A 19,297-nucleotide genomic window follows, 5' to 3' on the forward strand; every position below is an offset into this window, starting at 1 on the left:
TCAGGAGGCCATGCGACAACAACCTGAGCTCCGAGACTCTTATGGCCTACTGTAGAGGTACCATCTTGAGCACCTTATGACTCCTCGTGAGTTCTTTTATCCCAGAGTAACATTAGACTTTTACTAGTCCATGACTACTTGTGGCGTCCTGAGTCCTACCGTGATTCACTTCACCATTGATGGACGTCATGGTATCCTCGATGCCAGACATATTGCAGAGGCTCTACAGATTCCTTTCGAGCCAGTGGATCCATCTGTTTTCCACTAGTAGTCCCTAGTATCTCAAAGAGACATGGTCCGCATTTTATCTAGAGGGACCTCTACAGATTTGATCCTTCTACGGAAGGAGCTTCCACCTGGGATGCTTCTCGTAGATGTAGTGCTATGCTCCAACCTCTTTCCCTTACAACATTTGGTACAAAGGCGATGAGCTATTTTGGATGCTTTATTCCGTATATCGGAGGACTTCTACTTTGGCCCACACCACTTGATCATGGCCTCCCTCGTCCACTTTGAGAAGAAGGTCCATAGGAAGAAGCTTCAAAGGGCGAACACCATTCCATTACTATTCCCGATGTTGCTTTGCCAGATCTTGGAGTATATGGGCTTTCCTACCGAGCCTCGGCTCAAGCGCCGCCGCCTTTGTCGAGAACGATTCACTCTCGACAAATGGAATCAGTTGGTGGGCTATTCTGCACCTCTAAGAGCCCCTCCCATGGTAGCACCTCCAGTGCCCCCACAGCCAGAGTAGGGCGAGCTTCCGACAGAAACTATACCACTTGCCCCTGTATCACCTACTTTAGCACCACCAATGCCCAGGCCTGAGGCTACTTTTACTGCTCCCCTATAACTCATGCTGTTCCACCAGTTGATCCTACTACATCTGAGCCTTCCATCACCATCTCTACTTCAGAGTTTTGCAGCCTTATACATACCTTTCAGACACTCACCACCACACATGCTGCTCTCTTCCAGCAGATGGCTGAGATGCGTGCCCATTAGGACCAACAGACTGCTATACTCCGCCAAATTCAGCAAAACCTGGGACTTCTGCTTCCGCCTCAGCCTGACCTTTCTGCATCATCAGAGCCTTTAGCTCCAACTGAGGACACTACCACAGTAGAGGTCCAGATCTCACAACCTCAGGAGGCCACCACAGATGCCATTGCTTCAGATGATCCTTAGGATGAGCCTCAGACAGTTGACACAGTCACAGCTACACCTGAGAATGCATCATCTCCACCTGAGGCTCCCACTACTTGATCATAGGACATCTCTTTATCTTATTGTATTTACATATTATATTAGTGGAGATTTCTCTTTGTTTTGATGCTTTATATTCTAGGATTGGATGTATTACCTGATGGTATCTCATATTGTACTTTCTCAGATTAATATATAGACATCATTTTTTATATTACTTAGCATTTTTCGATTTCCTCTACTCATTGTTTTTTTGTTTTTTGACTCATGTGGTTTCTCCTATACATCTAAGACTCCATTTCACTCAAGAGGTACCACTTCCTCCCTTTATTTTCAATCGCTCTCGACACATTGAGGGCAATGTTGATCTTGGTTGGAGGGAGAGTTGAGGAAGGAAGTTTTGTTAATAATGCTAGGTTAATTTGTTAATTTAGTTACTTTTTGCTTAATTTTAAAAGTTTTACTCTACTCTCCATGGTTATTAAGGAAAAATTCTCAAAATGAAATGGGAGAAATCGAGTTCTTGCCTTTTTACTTGAATCTTAGAGTTTGTATTATGCTTATTGAAGTTGATGAATTATTGAAACTCCTATTGAATTCAACCTTATTTTTTCCAATTTAATCTTACCACACACTATGCACGTTAGGTTCCGGTTATAAGATGAAAAACTATCTCACCCCCTGAACTTAGGAAAATTTTGACTTGGTACATTTGACCTCGTTTTAATAGTGTTGGGACACCTTATAAAAGGCCAATAAGCCTTCGAAAAAAAAAAAAGAGAACAAAGTGTTTCACTTGCCTTGAAACCCGAGCAAGGTTCGAGGGGTATATGGCAAAAGTTTTTAAACCCAGTGCCCTAAGCCTTTATTGGTTGGGAATCACCGGCCTCAATGCTCGTTACAAGGGTGAATAGGTGGAGTTTAACATATTGTAGGTGCTTGGGTATTGAATTTCAATCTCAAAAGTCCGGGGAAAAATCTGAGGAGTTAGAGGTCGAAAGATCCTTAAAGCTTGATGCCCTAAACCTTGATTGGTTGGGAGTCATTGATGGATTCCCGTTACATGGACACTTTAAAAAAACAATACCTTTAGCATTGCACTCCTAAAATGAAAAAAATTGTGAAATAAAAGAGATGTGTTCTTAGCCTATTTGAGGTTGGTCAGTTTACTAAGGTTTGAGAAATAACTAGGTTGGGGGGAGAGAATAGTTCGACATACTATAATCGAAAACTAATAAGCTTAACACTTAGATTTTTGTGAAAAAAAATAAGGATTGGACCTTTGGGAGTAGAAATTCTTTTGATGCTTAAATTTGCATAATGCCTACTCTTTATAAATTGTGATTAGGCAAGAGATTTGATGACTCTTATTGAAGGTTGGGTTTTACCTTTTTGATGTTCCATCAGAGAGTATAATCTGCATCATGCCACTTGAAAATTTTTTGGAGTGATTGGTATGATTTTGGAAATTATTTTACTGTCTATTTTTCTTTATCTCTCCTTCATTGCTAAGGGACTAGCAATATGTTGGTTGGGGGGAGTGATTAATACTCAAAAGGTACTCTTTTATAGCTTGAAACTAACTGTTTTAAACACTTTTGAGTAGTAGTTAATACCTTTTAACTCAATTGGCACATTAAGGAACCTAGCAAGGGTTACTAATCAGTTTTTGGCAAGTTTTGGTGTTTTTGGTAGCTATTTGATCATTGAAACAAGCCAAGAATGAGGGAGAATTTTGTGAAATCCATGGCAATGCAAGTTGAAGCTCAAAATACATGAAGAATCCGAGCTTTGGAGCACTTCATAGCCCTTTTCCAAGCTTGGCAATAGGTTGCTAAGCCAATCAAAGATGCAAGGAAGAAAACCAGAGGAAGAAATCCAACAACTAGCATTTTCACATGGCTATGCGAAAATTTCGCATAGCATGCGAAGTTCAAGAGGAGGAGTTGTAGGACTGAGAGCAGGATTGAGTGAAAATAATTTCGCACACCCTACGAAACCACAAAAGGTAGCCAAATAATTTCGCACACCATGCGAAATCTTCCTGTGCACCGACTCCGTTAGATTTTTATTTCCAGATATTTTGTGTAATTTCCTATTTTCTCCTTATAATCAACCTAGATATTTTCTTATATATCTTTTTGTAACATCTTTTGTAAAGGGGGGTTGGAAAGGCCTCTCTATATAAGAAGATCCTTTTGTATAATTTAAGATATCAAACATTGAACACTTGTAAATTCCCGTAATAAGAAATATACAGAGCTTTTGCTCTATCTTTCCTTCTCATTTTTGTTTTCACTTTTCTTTCTAGCCAAACATCCTCTGATGATGATTTCTTAGGGGATGAGTGGCTAGGTTTTACGTTTCTTGGAGTGATGGAAGCTAGGTGAAGGACCCGTTTGCAAAGGTGGGAGTTGTCCTTGCTTTAAATGAAAGTAGTTGTTAACCATTAATGGTTTTTATTTCAAGGTTTAGCTTTAAATCCCTTAAAATAATCTTGAATGGCCAATACTTGGTAAGCTTTTTGGATTCTATGGATGCTTATTGCTAGATCCATAGATGTCTATTAGTTATCATTTACGAGCCATTGGAAGGTGGTTCCAGGAAAGGGTCTTTAGTGTTTGAAGCCATTAATGGGAAGCAATTACCATTTTTCATGAACCCTTTGGATCAAATCTTAATTGCTAACTACAAAACCGGTTCGGGAGATAACCATCCTTTATGTTATTGTCCCCAACGCGAAGAGAAGATCCAGAATCTCCCCCTTTACCTAAGGAACCCAATCTTAGTGACCTAAAGCTCCAAGAGACCTTTTATTTGTAGTTAACTTCACTTATTATTTTTTTGCTTAACTAAAAATCAATCTTTACAACCACAATTCCATTTTCTTTAAAAGCTAATTTTCATAAGGAAAAGCACCATTTTATTTCTTTCACTAAAGTCAACTATATGATGAAAACCCATCCCTGTGGGCGATCCTAGAGCCACTATACTATGTTAGCTATGCTACCCTAGTGTAAGGTGATTTAGGTTTTATAAATTTTGTTGATAACACCTGTCTGGGCCAGAATCAAATGGCACGACTGCAATGGGGACTAATCACTCAACATCCCATTACAAAAAGTTAACCGCACTCCAGTACCTTATGTATATTACAACGAGACACCAAGTGCTCGAGTCTGTGACCTACTATTCATTGCACGTAGACTTCCCATGAACAAATGACATACTCTAACTTTAAGGAGCATACGTCAAATTCCACTAAATGAATTACTATGACCATAGATTTCATGATCACATGTCCTTAGGATCACCCAATGGGACACACTATCTCAATCCTATGAGATATCATGATGTCTCTATTGAGAATACCTATTGCCACCAACCTTCATCAACAATGACCCAATCCATAGGGATATATGACCACTTTAAGGTCTCATTCATAAGTCAAAGCCTCCTATTGATTTCAACACATGCTTAATATCCTCTCAAGATTGACAGTTCATGCAGTATAGTAGCTTGGTGAATCATGACATTTGATAGATTTGCATCATGATTCCCTGTAGGTCCTATCCAGTGTGCACTCGCTATGGAAAACCCATCTCGATGGTCAAGATAAGTCATTCCTCCAATTAGGAGGTGGTGTACTACAGTCTCCACTGAATTGTCCAAATCAAATGAACCAATTGTGGACAACATATGTACTTACAAGGAACTTATAACTTGTATTTTCTGTGCAACTCCTAATGCACCCAAGTCATTGTGGACCCGCATTTTTCACGTGCGCCTCCACTCGATCGGCAAGACTCGCTTTTTATTTGTGAAAAAATAATTTTTAGAAAAAGTTGGAGTCGCCACTTATTTTATTTTTATTTTAAAGGGAAAATAAAACAAGAAAGAAAAACCCTAAAATGTGACTCCATAATTTTTGAAAAAAAAGGCATGTCTTTGAAAAACCCGAGTCTTGGTCCGGGGATCAGGTTACTTATTGGGAAGGTACCTCTAGGAGGTAGCACCCCTCTAAGCCCTAAAAAGGTCTCTACTGACTAAGTTGAGGGAAACGTGGCAATTAATCGGTTAATTATGGATACCTAAGTAGGCTAGGTGATTTCAAATATTGCATGCCCAACGAGAAAACCAACCATAAGAGAGAGTCGAAGTGCGTACCTGAACGGCTTCTCAAGCGCTATCATAAAACATGAGACGTTAGTTTGGAAATATGACACATAATATGTGTTTTATCAAAGATGATCAAACATCAAGACAATCAATTATGGCATCAAACATGGTCATGATTCATGATAACATATAGAATTTTAGAGTTGAAGGGTAGAAGGGGCGTACCCGTTTAGCGAGCATCCACACGTCTATGGGAACAAGGATATCTCAACAATAGATATAAAGTGAATTCAAGTATTTCATCAAGAAGAATAAAAAATCAACATATCAAGCAAACAGTATTGAAGTGAGTGTTATGAATGTCGGGCCCCCACCAAAGCCCTAATTAATTTCGCATGAGTTGATTCCATAAATTCCATGACTTGAAATTATGGAGTTTGTTCATGCTTGTTGAAAATCAAGAAAATAGTTAAAGACCAAAGAAGATAGTGCATGCCCGAAGGAAAGTGGCAGCAAACAGCATGTTAAAATTTGGATTTTATACCTAGAAGCTCCTAAGGAATTTTTCAAAGCCGGGAATATTTAGTTGAACAATGGTTCAAAAATTCAATTTAAAACAGTAAGTTCCCAATCAAAGAAGCAAATAGAGGAAAAGGTGTGTGTGGCAAGGTTGCCACGGTGGAATGGAGCTTGGGAATAAGATTTGGGACTGTTTTGCTGGCGTTGAATCCCCAGATACATTCTGCCTTCTTTTGTCACTTCCCGAGGCTATCCTGGCGTAATCAACTTTCCACATCTATGTTTTCCTTGGATCCGTGTGCTCAGATTGAAGCAGTTACTAAATGGATTTTTGCAGTATTAGCTAGGAAGTTCTTGGGAGTAGGAGTAACTGAATTGGCATGAATTCTGTGGTTCTGTCCAGCTCTATTTCCACATCAAACCTGAATGACCTTAAATTTCTGCATAATATCTTCAGTATTCTGCCCATCTGTTTCTTCTCGGAAAACTCGTCAGAATTGCTTTTCTTTCAAAGAAGCTGAATTCTGCTCCTCCTGATCAAGTGGAACTTGCGTCTCCTCCCTTTTCTGATCCAATGCTTCAACTTCACATAACAAAGATTGCATCTTCTCCATATACCTATCTCTCTCCCCCTTTGCTTCAGTCAGATCACCCAAAGCCTCCTCCAGTTCTTTCTTCAAAACCACCACATCTAGATCCTTGGTATCTGGTGCATCTATGGCTCTTGGTTCATCACTAGATGTATCAGTATTTTCGGTATGGCATTCATCAATCCCTTCCCTAAGCACAGTTTTTCCCAAGGAAAGTCTAGTGTGATTCTCTATAAACTTCCTTAGCATTGCAGGCAGTGTGTATAGCTGTAGAAGGATCTCTTAGTGTGTAAGTTACATCTCCAATGCATCCATGTGTGGTATTGAAAGGTGGCAGCCTTCAAGTTTTGAATGTTGCGGCTGTCTTCGAATTTGAGATGGTGCGTGGTGTAAGTGGATGCAGCCCATGAAGAAACCTGTGCATGAAGTCCATTAGTGCTCACAACTTCTTAAAAAAAATTCTGGGGGTTCCTCTAGAAAGTGGACTATGCATGTACGTGTGTTTTCTGAAAATCAAAACTGTGCGTGGACTTCTTCATGCGACTGTGAAGACTTCCCGAGGTGGCGTGTTTCTGTTAGTGCGTGGTCCCCATGGTAGTGCAGGCCGTCCCTCAATCCGTGCTCTTGGATTTCAAGTGTCCATCCAAAGTGGCAACATGAGATGTTTGTTTCTCTCAAAGTGGGTTCAGATTTTTGTTTCTCTATATTGATGATGCGACTGTTTCTCAGAAAATCCTCACTTGGTACCCTCTCCTCCATATTCAGGTACGGAGCAATGAACCCTCAAAGACTCCTTGGGATCAAGCTTAAGAGACTGAACGTGAATACCAGAAATTCTGATAAGCTATGACATTGCGTTTAAGTCTTCTGGAAAGTGACTTTAGAAAAGACTTCAAGGCAGAATTCTGAACCGCAATGTAATGTGCATGACAGCCTTGGAAGTCTCATCAGAAAAAGTTCAAATTTCTTCCATTGGAGGCCTCAAATTCAACTTCTTGATTCGTCAAAGAGGGTACCCTCATCACTAGAGCTTTCCATTACACTTTGAGAATTTTCTAGTCCGTATTAACTTTGAAATTTTTCTGGTCCATGTTCAGTTGAATGAATATATCCCCAAGGAGGTATTCCATGACTGCCCACAATGAGAAACACCAAAGAGTATATGTGCATTAATCCATATGAAGTGTACAAATGACCCAAATGTTGTTTCAGAAGAGGAGGCATCAACACTTAATTCTTTCTCTTCCAGTTCTTCCTAAGTCTATGTAGACTTCCTCAGATACTATATTTAATTCACAAGCCTCAGACATCAATTGATATTGATCCAGAATTCCATGACACCCTTTCAATACCTTTTGAAATGCTCCTTCACCTGTTAGATTCAAATAGCTCATTCGACAAACTTGGCTGCCACACAAACAAACAGATACCTCATACTCTTTTTTACTCTCTGTGACTGAGTTATAATCAAAGGTGATCTCTTCACCATATTGAATTTGACGTACAGTGTGGACTCTGATCTGGTACTGACCTTCTACAGCAGTAATGGCTTTACAATTTGGTCCGCGTAAGTGACAAATTGTGGTCTTCCCACCATCAGTTTCGCCAACAAGAAGGATGGGCTCACACACTTTGTTATTCTAGACGATGCGATTACTTACTTCATTAACACCAGTGACTGAAGTTTAAACCAACAGAAGTTATTTTCTCTTTTGGATGCGCTGTATTATTGAAGCTGGAGGCTGCAAATGGCCTAAGGGTGGAACTGCCTGGAGCTTCTCCTGGTATCCTTGTTAATTGTGAATTTGACACATTGGAGGTGGCTACTGGTATGTGGATTGAGAGAGAAACTGCTTGGATATTATCATCTTGAAAAGAAGAAGCGACTGCAGAATCTGATCTATTCGTTGACCTTGTCTTACATGAAAACTAGTCGATACTTCCATTTCTCGTTTTGAAGGATGCTAACCAGGATGTAGGGATCAATAAGGTCCCTTGGTACTTTAATAACACTGCCTAACTGGGTGTATTCATGAGGTAGGGATGAGCCAGAAAACCAGTAAAAGGAAAGATCTGAACTGGATTTGTTCTTCGACAATCCGGCGATCAAGTGGCTCCAGCACTGTTCAGATTAGCTTTTGATCAAATATAAACAGACTATATGTAAGCCTTCATATATCTGTGGAAACGAATAAAGAAACTTAATCCTGGACATGGACTTCGGCATTTCCATTAAAGGTATTTTCAGCAACTGATGGGGTTTGAGGACGTCCTAAATCCACATCATATGGAATGAGTGTAGAGGGTGGTTTATGAGTGTTAGGAGGTGATATTCCCATATTTGCATCAACCAGGGACCTTGTAGAGAGTATAGCGGCTGCTCCATGATGAGCTGATAAGAGTTCATGTTCTGCTGATGCTTTTGGGCAGTGGTGATATGCATATGATACTCGAGCGTCCATGTCCATGCTGAAGTAGTTCCAGAATCCCCCACGAAATGTATGGTAACCCTCTATGTTCAGTGAGTCTGTTTCAGAAACACGAAGAAATGCATGCAAAGAATATGGCAATTCAAGAGGTGCAATTGGATTACAAGGACTTCCCTTAGAAGCTTTCACCCTTAATCTTAGGCAATTCACGAACATGAGTTGTGGATATTCAGACCTTCCGAAAGAAGGCCTTCGAATATACTTCCAGATTCACAAGCTTTTATAGGTACCAGGAGCATGCTTCTTCTTTAAGAATTCGATCAGATCATTAGCGTAAAAGGTAAGGATTAGTTGGCATACCGAGAACCCCAGGACCTCCACAATCAGAATAGTATATGAAAATATGATCATTCGAACCACCGTCTAGGACCTTCGTAAGCATCTTCGTCATGCGGGTTGTTTATGATAATTCCAGGCCGAGGGTTCACTTCATTGAATGAGGTGTAATCATACATGTAAGCAATGATGTTTTCATCTTTCAATCCATCTTCTTTCACCTCCGAACTGATGTTCATCATGATAGTAATCAAAATCTCTGAGATTTTCATCAATAAGGACATCAAAACTAGGAGAGGACTCTCTATAAAACCCATCAACATCAAGGACCACCATTCTGAAAACTGTGATCATCTGATACATCAGATTGATGCATCCGATTGGATCTATTAGCAGTGTTCCCATCGCTGGCAGGGGGCACATCAGTTGCTTTGTACCTAGGTAGCTCATCACGCGAGCCTGCAGGTGGCACTGCAGTTCTGTCAATGTTAACTGCGTGTTTTGGTGGAGCAATTTTAGTTTTCTTTTTGTAATTGGCATGGCTGGACGAGGCACTTCGAACAACTTTGAGAAGCTTGGCTGCAGAAACCTCTGCTCTTGGGTACGATTTTCAAGGCCACCAAACACCTTCTTGAGAGACGGAGGCTCAGTGTCGGGAGCAGCTACTGGCACCTGTGGGATTTTGTTACGGGTAGGCTTTGGTTCATGCAAAAAGGCACATCTGTCACCTTTTAAGCACAGTCCCTTCTGGAAGAAAATGTAGGGAACTAATTGTTTTTCCCGAAGAGCTATAAGGAACATGAGGTGCAGAGACATGAGATGTAGGAACATGAGGTGCGGGTGGTGCCACGAATTGAGATGCAGGAATAGAAGATTCTGCAGGAGTTGTAGCTTGGGTTTCCAACAAGCCATCAAGAGGCAGACTCCGGAATGAACACTTTGGATTCAAGCAAATACCATTCAACCAGAACCTGTAATCCTTAGGGTTCATCTGGGCATGTTCCATATTGTTCCCAGTAAACCCAACGTTTAAAGCCCCTCTTGAAAAATCATAAGTCTCCTGCTACACAATTTGATGTATATAATAAAAAAAATCCGAACATCTATCCCAAAGACTCCATTGAAGTCGGAGTTTCAGATTCAACCACACCAATAGGATCCATTTCATCAATTAAATCAAACAAAAATTCAGTTTTCCATAACTGGATAGTTCCATATCCTATCTTTTCAGTATTGAAAGGAACTGAAGAGAGAGATGCTGTACTGATTCGCTTTACAAACCCGCGCAATGTCTTGAACTTCACATTGTCCATATCAACATATTTCTATGGGGATCATCTCCATATATCTTGTTGGCTTGAATAGTACTAATGATATTTGCAATATTATCCTTCCATGACAGTAGTCTTGATTGAAGGTATTGCCACTGTTGAGACAAGGAACAGCCCGCTAGGATTCCAGCCCAGAATACCACGAACAGAGAACCCTAGAAATAGAAGCAACTTCTGCATCCAACTAAATCACATCCGGGACTCGTTTAACGACTTTCTTGCTTGCCTTGAAGAAGAAAATACCCAATTTGATTCAACAATCTGCAATCATGTGCCAGACCCCACAAACAGCCCACATTCTTCACAGCCTTTATAAAGTCTCTACCTTTCATGAAATACTCATGCCGTCATTGTCTCCATAGCCCAGAACACCAAAGAAAGAGAGATGAGTAAAATATAGATGCTAAGCATAGAAAGAAATGACCCAAGAGAAACGAAGGAAGGAAGACTGAGGATGGGTAACAGAGGAGCCACATTCCATTATTTTGTCAAAGGGCTTGAAAACACGTGTCAATAGCAGAGAACAATGGCTTGATTTCAAACACATCTAACTCAAGAATATGTCATTCATCAATCGAAAGAAGCAGTTATAAACTCAAAACAAAGCATGTAAAGAAAAAATAAATAAAAAGATAAATAAAGAGGACTCCGATTCAGCAGAACAACCAGGTGGCCATGGACGTCCACATCAAGCAGCAAAAAAAAAAAAAATATATATTTAGAAACAGCCAGGGATGAGAATAAATCGAAATTAAACGGTGACATGGTGAATATCTTGAAACATACCTGCACGATCTCCTTTTTCTATTCCTCGGCTCCCTGCTACTGCACCTTTTCTCCCCCCCTCCTCTTTTCTTCTTTTCCTTTTCCACTTATATTTGTATCAGCCTCTCAAACCAAATATGCTAAAGAAAATCCACTTTCCTTTCTTCTATTTCCTTTCCTTTTTCGAAAATCAGAATGCTCCTTTAGGATCTCTTATTTCGATATGTATGCAGCCACATTAATTCCTTTTTCCCTCACAAAATATTTTTCTTACCTTTTTGAGTGCACATACCTTAGTGAGATTTGAATAGTAGCCCCCATTCTCTTGCCAAACAATAAAAAAAAACGAAAATAGAGAGAATAAAAAATAAAAAAGTTAGCAATCTTACAACCTATCAAAGATTAAAATAAAATAAAAATAAATAAAGTAAAACATAAATAAATGAAATGAAATAAAATAGTCAATCCCATGCGGGCCATGCAAGTCATACAAGTCATGCTAAAAAAAAGTCTTAATGGGCCAAGTGCGTCTAAAAGGGCTTAGGTGAACCTAGATGAGCCTAAGGTTGGGCCAAGGGTGCCTAAGTGGGCCTAAGTAGACTACCCTAAAAGCTATCCTAAAAAAACAAGAAAAGTCTAAGTCTAAGTTAGGGTTGCCAAGGGTCACAATAAGGGATCAAATAATCCCTCAACCAAAGTCTCCGAGGTGACTCAGAAAAAGGTAAGTGGTATGAGTAGCCATGGGCCACCAAGGAACTACTGTGGAGCACTGAAAACGAACTTAAAGACATATGTTAAAGGGACAAAATTGAGGGTCTACAGTCATGTACAATGTAAGAGACATGGATTGAATGTTCAAATCAATGTCAATACACCAATGGGATAGCAAGGGGATAGTTAAGTCTAACTTTGTTACATCATGTCTTGTTTTTAGGGGCTCAATCCCAACTATTGCATGAGTAATGTTTGAGTCATTTTATTTTATTCTTTTGTAGGAGTCAATGCCTAGTCTTAACCTTGATTCAGTGCCTTAGGTTGAGTTGGAGAGAGTTTGATCCATATCATAGAGCTGCTATTGACAGATCCATAATTGGTTTCATTTGATCAATTTACCACTGCTATGGCTTCAATTCAAGAGGCATTAACCAGTTTGAGTTAGATGATGGATACTTAACAAAGTAGCCTCTTGTAGTGCCTGAGAACATGCCATCTAATTCAATGTCATCACTATTTTCACCTATTCAAATGTTAGTTACACATGCCTTACCTACCATTTCATGGGATTAGATTGTTGTCGTTCCACTCATTGTTGCGCTGGTTACCATTACTCAAGATCTTTACTTTCGCATGGACATGCTCAAGCAAAGGTTCAGACAGATGAGAGGTTTTTAGGGGACTATTTCTTAAGATGATGCTATGCTAGTGGCTACTCTACCGGTTGATTTTAGGATGCCTGAGATAGAAAGATATAAAGGTGTTAGGTGTTCTCGTATTCATCTTAGACTTTACAACACAGTTATGAAGGCTCTTGGTCTAGATAAGGCACACTTGCTCACTTTGTTTCCATTGTCATTAAGTAGTACAACACAAATATTACCACGCTTCATTAGAGTCATCTCGACAAAGGACTTGGGATGACTTAGTATAGGCATTTCTCATACAGTATTCATTCAATAATGATATGGACATCACTCATAGAGATCTTGAGTCCCTAAAACAAATATCAAATGAGTTTGCTTTTTCTTTTCTCTCTCATTGAAGGGAAAAGGCTATGGAAATGATTGAGTGACATCACTCGTAGAGAGAGGTCAGATATATATGTTTTTTAGGAGCTTGCAAACTAGGTTTGCTCGATGTATGACGAAAGGTCTCTTTCTAGGATTTTTTATCATTGGTTCAATCCTTGTTCAATGTAGAGGAAGACACATCTAGAGGATTATGGTAAGATACTACTCCTTCCCTATATGCTAAAGGGAAGTAAGTTGTTGGATCATCTGAGATTCATGAATGTGTTTGCTCTGTCAGTGTTCGACATCAACAACCTAGTTATCATTCTTATGCTATATCATTGTAGATACCTAGGAGTGGCTTCCTACACTCATAACATCATTATCCTCGGTTAGTTCAATACTATCCTTCATTTCATTTTCATCATCCACAAGCTAATACCCTACAACATGAGCAACCTCATCCCTCTCAACGACATTGGATGACTTATTTTGATTTGGGGATGTCATTGGATAGAACTTTTGAATGACTCAGAGATGTTGGCTTTTTGGTAGCATTGGCCCCTAAGCTGCCCCCAAGTACTTTGCCTCCACATTTTCGTACTCATATTTTCGTGCTCACGAGTTTTGTGCATTTCATCATATGATAGGCCACCATACTAACTATTGTGCTTCACTACATCATACCATATAGGATCTTACTAACAGAGGTATGGTTAGCTTTCCTACATTGATTACGGATATCGATTATGGCCCAATTTACTCTACACATGAAATTTCTCCTCCTTTAGGCTTATTTCATCACGTTTCAGACGCCCAAGGCATTGATGTTCATGAAACACTTTGATGTTGCAGACTGTTGTTGTATTCTAGGACTATACTTTTAGTTAGTCGCTTGAGTTTTTGTTTTGTTTTGTCCGAGTCTTGTATTATAGTTAGTGATTCGAGTTTGTACCACTTGTTTTGAGAGTGGTCTCGTTGTATTGTTTTCTTTTGAGTATGTGTTTTGTGGTAAGATGTATCCTACTTTTGTCTTTACCACCCTTTGTTTTACATGATGTCCTCATCAATACTATTATTGGAGACTTGACTTAGAGACTAAGCCTATTAGCCTAGGATTAGAGACTTGACTTAAGGAGTTTGAGACTATTGTGGACCCACATTTTTAGCTCGATGCGCACGTTTCCACCTGATAGCGCGACTTGCTTTTTGTTTATTTGGTGAAAATATATAATTTCTAGAAAAGACTTGGAGTCCCCACTTATTTTTGCTTTATTTTTTAAGGGAAAACAAAATAAGAAAGAAAACCCTAAGTGTGACTCCATATTTGGAAAAGACGGTCTGTGAAAAACCAAAACTGGGTTCATGGATTAGGTCACTTATTAGAAAGGTATGATAATGATCGTAGCACCGCTCTATGCCCCTCAAAATGGGTCTCTACTAAATAAGGTGAAGCAAGCATGACAATTAACTAGGAGATCAATGGATACCAAAATGATCAAAGTTAAAACACAAGTCATAATAACAAAATAATAAACAAAGTGAGGGTGAGAGCGTACCTTGGTAGCAGGTAATAAAGCGTTGTCATGAAAACAAGGTTAGTGTACAATGACAAGTACAAAAAAATCTCACACAAAACCAAATCAAAATCAAACAAAATCGATCACACAGTTTACTTAAATAATTTTTTTTGAAAGAAATGTTATGAATGTTGGGCCCCCACCAAAGCCCAATTAGTTTTTTTAGGAATTAATTCTCATAAATTCCATTGTTTTGGAATTATGAAAACTTATTCATTTTTATATTTTTTAAAAAAATTGAAAATGGGAGTTTTGAAAATTAAATTTAAAAATTTGATTTGGGAATTAATTTTTTTTTTTAAATTGGATTTGGAATTTTGGAAATTTTGATTTGAGAATTATATTTTTTAAAAAAATTGGTAATTGTGATTTGAGAATTTTATTTTTAAAAATTAGATTTGGAATTTAGAAAAACTATTTGAAATTTGTATTTTAAAGATTAAGTTTGGAAAATATAGAAAATTATTTGAAAATTGTATTTTAAAGATTAAACTTGGAAATTTTAGAAAATTATTTGAAAATTGTATTTTGAAAATTAGATTAAAAAAATGGGATTTTAAAGAGTTAATTGAGAATAAAAAAATAAAAAAAATAAAATTTTAACATTAAAAGAAGAGAAAAACAAAAGGATGGAACGATGCTACTACATAAGGCGTTGGAGGGTGGTCGGATTGCCACCGTCGGTGAAGTTCACATCCTAAAAAACCTACCCCGAACCTAGGGTGACCTCGGCGAGGGTGGCCAAAGGTGCGCCGCCCATGTCATGGCAGAAAGAGGAGTCGTCCCAGTCGTCAATGGAGCAGTAGTCCTGGTCGATGTCGAAGGAGCAATCTATAACAACTCTAGAACGCAGTTGAACTGGACTATGTGGAAGAAGAGAGCTTTGATTGGGGGGCGTCAACCAAGCTGTGATTGGGGACTTATCTATAACAAGGAAAGATCCAACACGTTTGATGTTTCAAATCAAATTACACCATTCACATATGTGACCGCTTCAATTTTTTATACATTGGCTACAAGATTATTCTCTATCGAGAAATTTTGATTAGGAGTCTAAGTTCACCAAAGGGTATCACTCTCAGTTAGCTTACACCCTATTAACTTTATTAACATCTAGACCATTGCTAGCCCTTTGAGCCTCACAAAGCATCATAGTCTTTTCTTTCTTATAGCCTTGATTATCCTTTACACTGGGATAGGGGCCCTCTGATATATATATATATATATATATATATATATATATATATATATGCTTTATTCAGGAGTTTCATTAGCCATCGACTTATTGGCTCACCTTCCTTACAATTTTGTTATCGTCATAACATCATTTTTCATCATACCTCATTGTTTATATCCTTTGTTCTATATTTTGTCTTTGTTATCATGTTTATTTCTATGCCTTGAGTGATATTTTTTTTTTTCATATTTTAGTGCATAAAAGATAGTCATATCCCCTTCCACTCCTATCTCATGGACATTAGTTTGAAGATCCTTAGTTGAAAAGGTCATCTTATTAGAGAGAGTTCATATACATCAATGTTTGAGAGTGTATCCATTTTATTATGTATTCTCAGTGGAGCTCATTTATTGATATTCAAAACACGCACAAGTAAAAAGAAAAAAAGAAGAATAAGTGCATGTCTATATGTATGTATATGGTGTCTTTCTCTATTAAGTGTGTATATTGGTCATTGAGGGTTGCTTTATTGGTTTGGTTGCTTATGAAAGTTTGTATATGAGCTTTCAAAGGCCTTCATCTCCTTATGTCTATCTTGTTATGTATTATATGTGTGAAAGACAAGTGACCTTTTCTTAGGGATTCCAAATCATTTTCTTCTCCATCATTACATACATTGGTGATTTGACTGTTCTCCATGATTTGATTTAAGTAAATCACTGCTCATTCATTTTCCTTTGATCTCATTATTCTTCTCATGGTATCTTATTTGTCTTGTCTACATTGTTATTTGTTTATATCGATTTACATTCCTTGTTCGATATTTTCCACACATCATTCTTATACATCCCATCAACAGTTCAATATTCTTCCTTTATTTTCTTTCATAATTGATATATTCATCTTGAATTCTTTCTTCCTCACTAATATATTCATATTGGACATCCTCAAATCCATGGTTCATGAGATTCTCTATACATATTGCATTTTATACATGAGGGTATGGGGTTTTATTATTAAGATTATTAAGGCTAGTTTCCCTTCATTTTTTTCACCTTATTACCCTAGCCTACGTTACATCCTAAGTCTTAAGACTTCTCTGAGGCCATGACATCACATATTGTGTTTGATACCTCTCACGTGGGCAATACTTGGGACTGGTCAGAGAGCGTTCGGATTATGATAGATCAGAAGTTGTGGTATGATCCCATACTAGGGCATAGCCACCTTAGAGAGTTTTTTTGGATATGCAGCCACTCTGTTTGATGTATTACATTGGGGAACACCCCTTTCAGCCAATGATGGATTCTTAAGATGACAGTTTACACTAAGATGTTCTCATTCTTTAGAGAAGATCAGATACCCCCTTCATATTGGAGTGTGAGATGATTAGGTGATTTCATTTTCTATGACTATGTTGGGAAATACCTCCTCATTGGTGTTGATTGATTCTTGATGGTTTACAAAGGGGAATATCCCTCTCGGTCGATGATGGACTTTTAGGGCATAACCATTTCTTAGAGGAGATCAGATTTCCTTTCACATTAGAGTATGAGGCATGGGCATGGCTGAGTGATTTCATTTGATGTGCTTATATTGGTCATACCCATCTCAACCGATGATGGATTTTAAGACATGCACATTCTTTAGAGAAAATCAAATACTTCTTTCATGTTATAGTATGAGAAGACTTCAGAGAGCGAAGACTCATTCTGAACGTATGATGTATGATGTCTTGTACTCCTCTCATTCTCATTAGCATTGGATTTGGAAGTGCTTATTCTAGGGTATAGGCCACTCATTAGTGATTGATTGTGAGATGATAGTTTATACCAAACATATATTTTCCAAAGATTATCTTACACTGAGGGCTTACCCATTCCGAAATGATGCATTCATATTAAGGCATAGCCATCTTGCTGTCTTTGGCATTGAGACTCAACCTTATATTTATGATTGTTATTTTGATGGATTATAGAGATGATGATACCTTGGGTTTAGTCTTCCCAGCATACTTGGTTTGATTTGGATATCCACTTACCTTTGTTATACACCCAAACATTTCATCTTTGACACCATTACACCTGCATCCATCGTGTCAAAGCTTGACTGATAATGAGCCTACCTATTTTGTCACCCTACATAACCTTATCTCACTCTTTTGATCAAAGGAGGATGTGGACCAATCTTGAGTTTTCTGGTCGAGTTTTTGCATGCCTTTGAACTTTAAGCTTAGCATATTCCATGATGGCATGGCTTATTAGATTGTTGATGTATTTGTGATGATGTTTTCACGTTGATAATCGACATATCATGTCTTATTTTGCTTGCATTTTAGACTTAGAATTTTGATCGACATTGGTTTTGTCCATCATTTTGGTTTGGCTTTGTTAGCATAGTTTTCACGATACATGGTCTTATTTGGGCTTTTGATGATTGATGTTAGTTATTTTCATTACATGATTGTTGAGCATATCTTAGAGTGTCTCACATTTTGACATTCCATGTCACATGGTGAACATCATTGCATACTAGGGGTATATTTGAGTTTATCATATTTTTTTTCGATTTCCTCACTACTTGATCTATTTCTTGATCCTTGCGAGTTGTCATACTAGGGCATACCTCTCTTTTAGTGCTTTTATATTAGTGCATATCCCCTTTCTAAGTTCATCACATCACCTGTTAGTTTCATGGTCATTTGACTCGTTTGCTAATACTTGTGAGTCGTTACACTGGGGCATACCCCATTTCTCATTAGGTTTATTATCCTAGTCACTCCTTCTTTCGAGGTTCTTTTAAGTGTTTTCGATTGTAGACCGCTTTCTTTTGTTTTTGTTTGGCTTTTGATGTTCTCTATTGTAGATTACTTAATCCCCTTTCTATCGGTTTATTTAGGGCATCCCTCTTACTTCAATTATCATTTCACATTGGATTGGACATCCATGGGCATTTCAGTTATCTCACCACCATGGATTAAATATCAATGGGCACTTCAGTCATCTCACTACCATGGATTAGATATCTATGGGCACTTCAATTATCTCACCACCACTGATTGGACATCCAAGGGGCATTTCAATTATCTCACCACCATGGGTTGGAAATCCATAGGCCCTTCAGTTATCTCACCACCATGAATTAGACATCCATAAACACACTTTAGTTATCTCACCACGATGGATTGGACATCTATGGGCACTTCAATTATCTCACCACCATAGATTAAACATCCATAGGTACTTCAATTATTTCACCACCATATAGATTATCATCTATAGGCATTTCAATTGTCTCACCACTATGGATCAAACATCCATGGACACTTCAGTTATCTCACCACCATAAATTAAACATCCATGGACACTTCAATTATCTCATCACCATAGATTAAACATCCATGGGCACTTTAGTTTTCTCACCATCATGGATTGGACATCCATGGGCATTTTAGTTATCTCACCACCATAGACTTTTTTCTATGGGCATTTTATCCAATTGTCTCACCACCATAGATTTTC

The sequence above is a fragment of the Vitis riparia genome, chromosome 12 (assembly GCF_004353265.1).
Source record: "Vitis riparia cultivar Riparia Gloire de Montpellier isolate 1030 chromosome 12, EGFV_Vit.rip_1.0, whole genome shotgun sequence".
In the NCBI taxonomy this organism is placed as follows: Eukaryota; Viridiplantae; Streptophyta; class Magnoliopsida; order Vitales; family Vitaceae; genus Vitis; species Vitis riparia.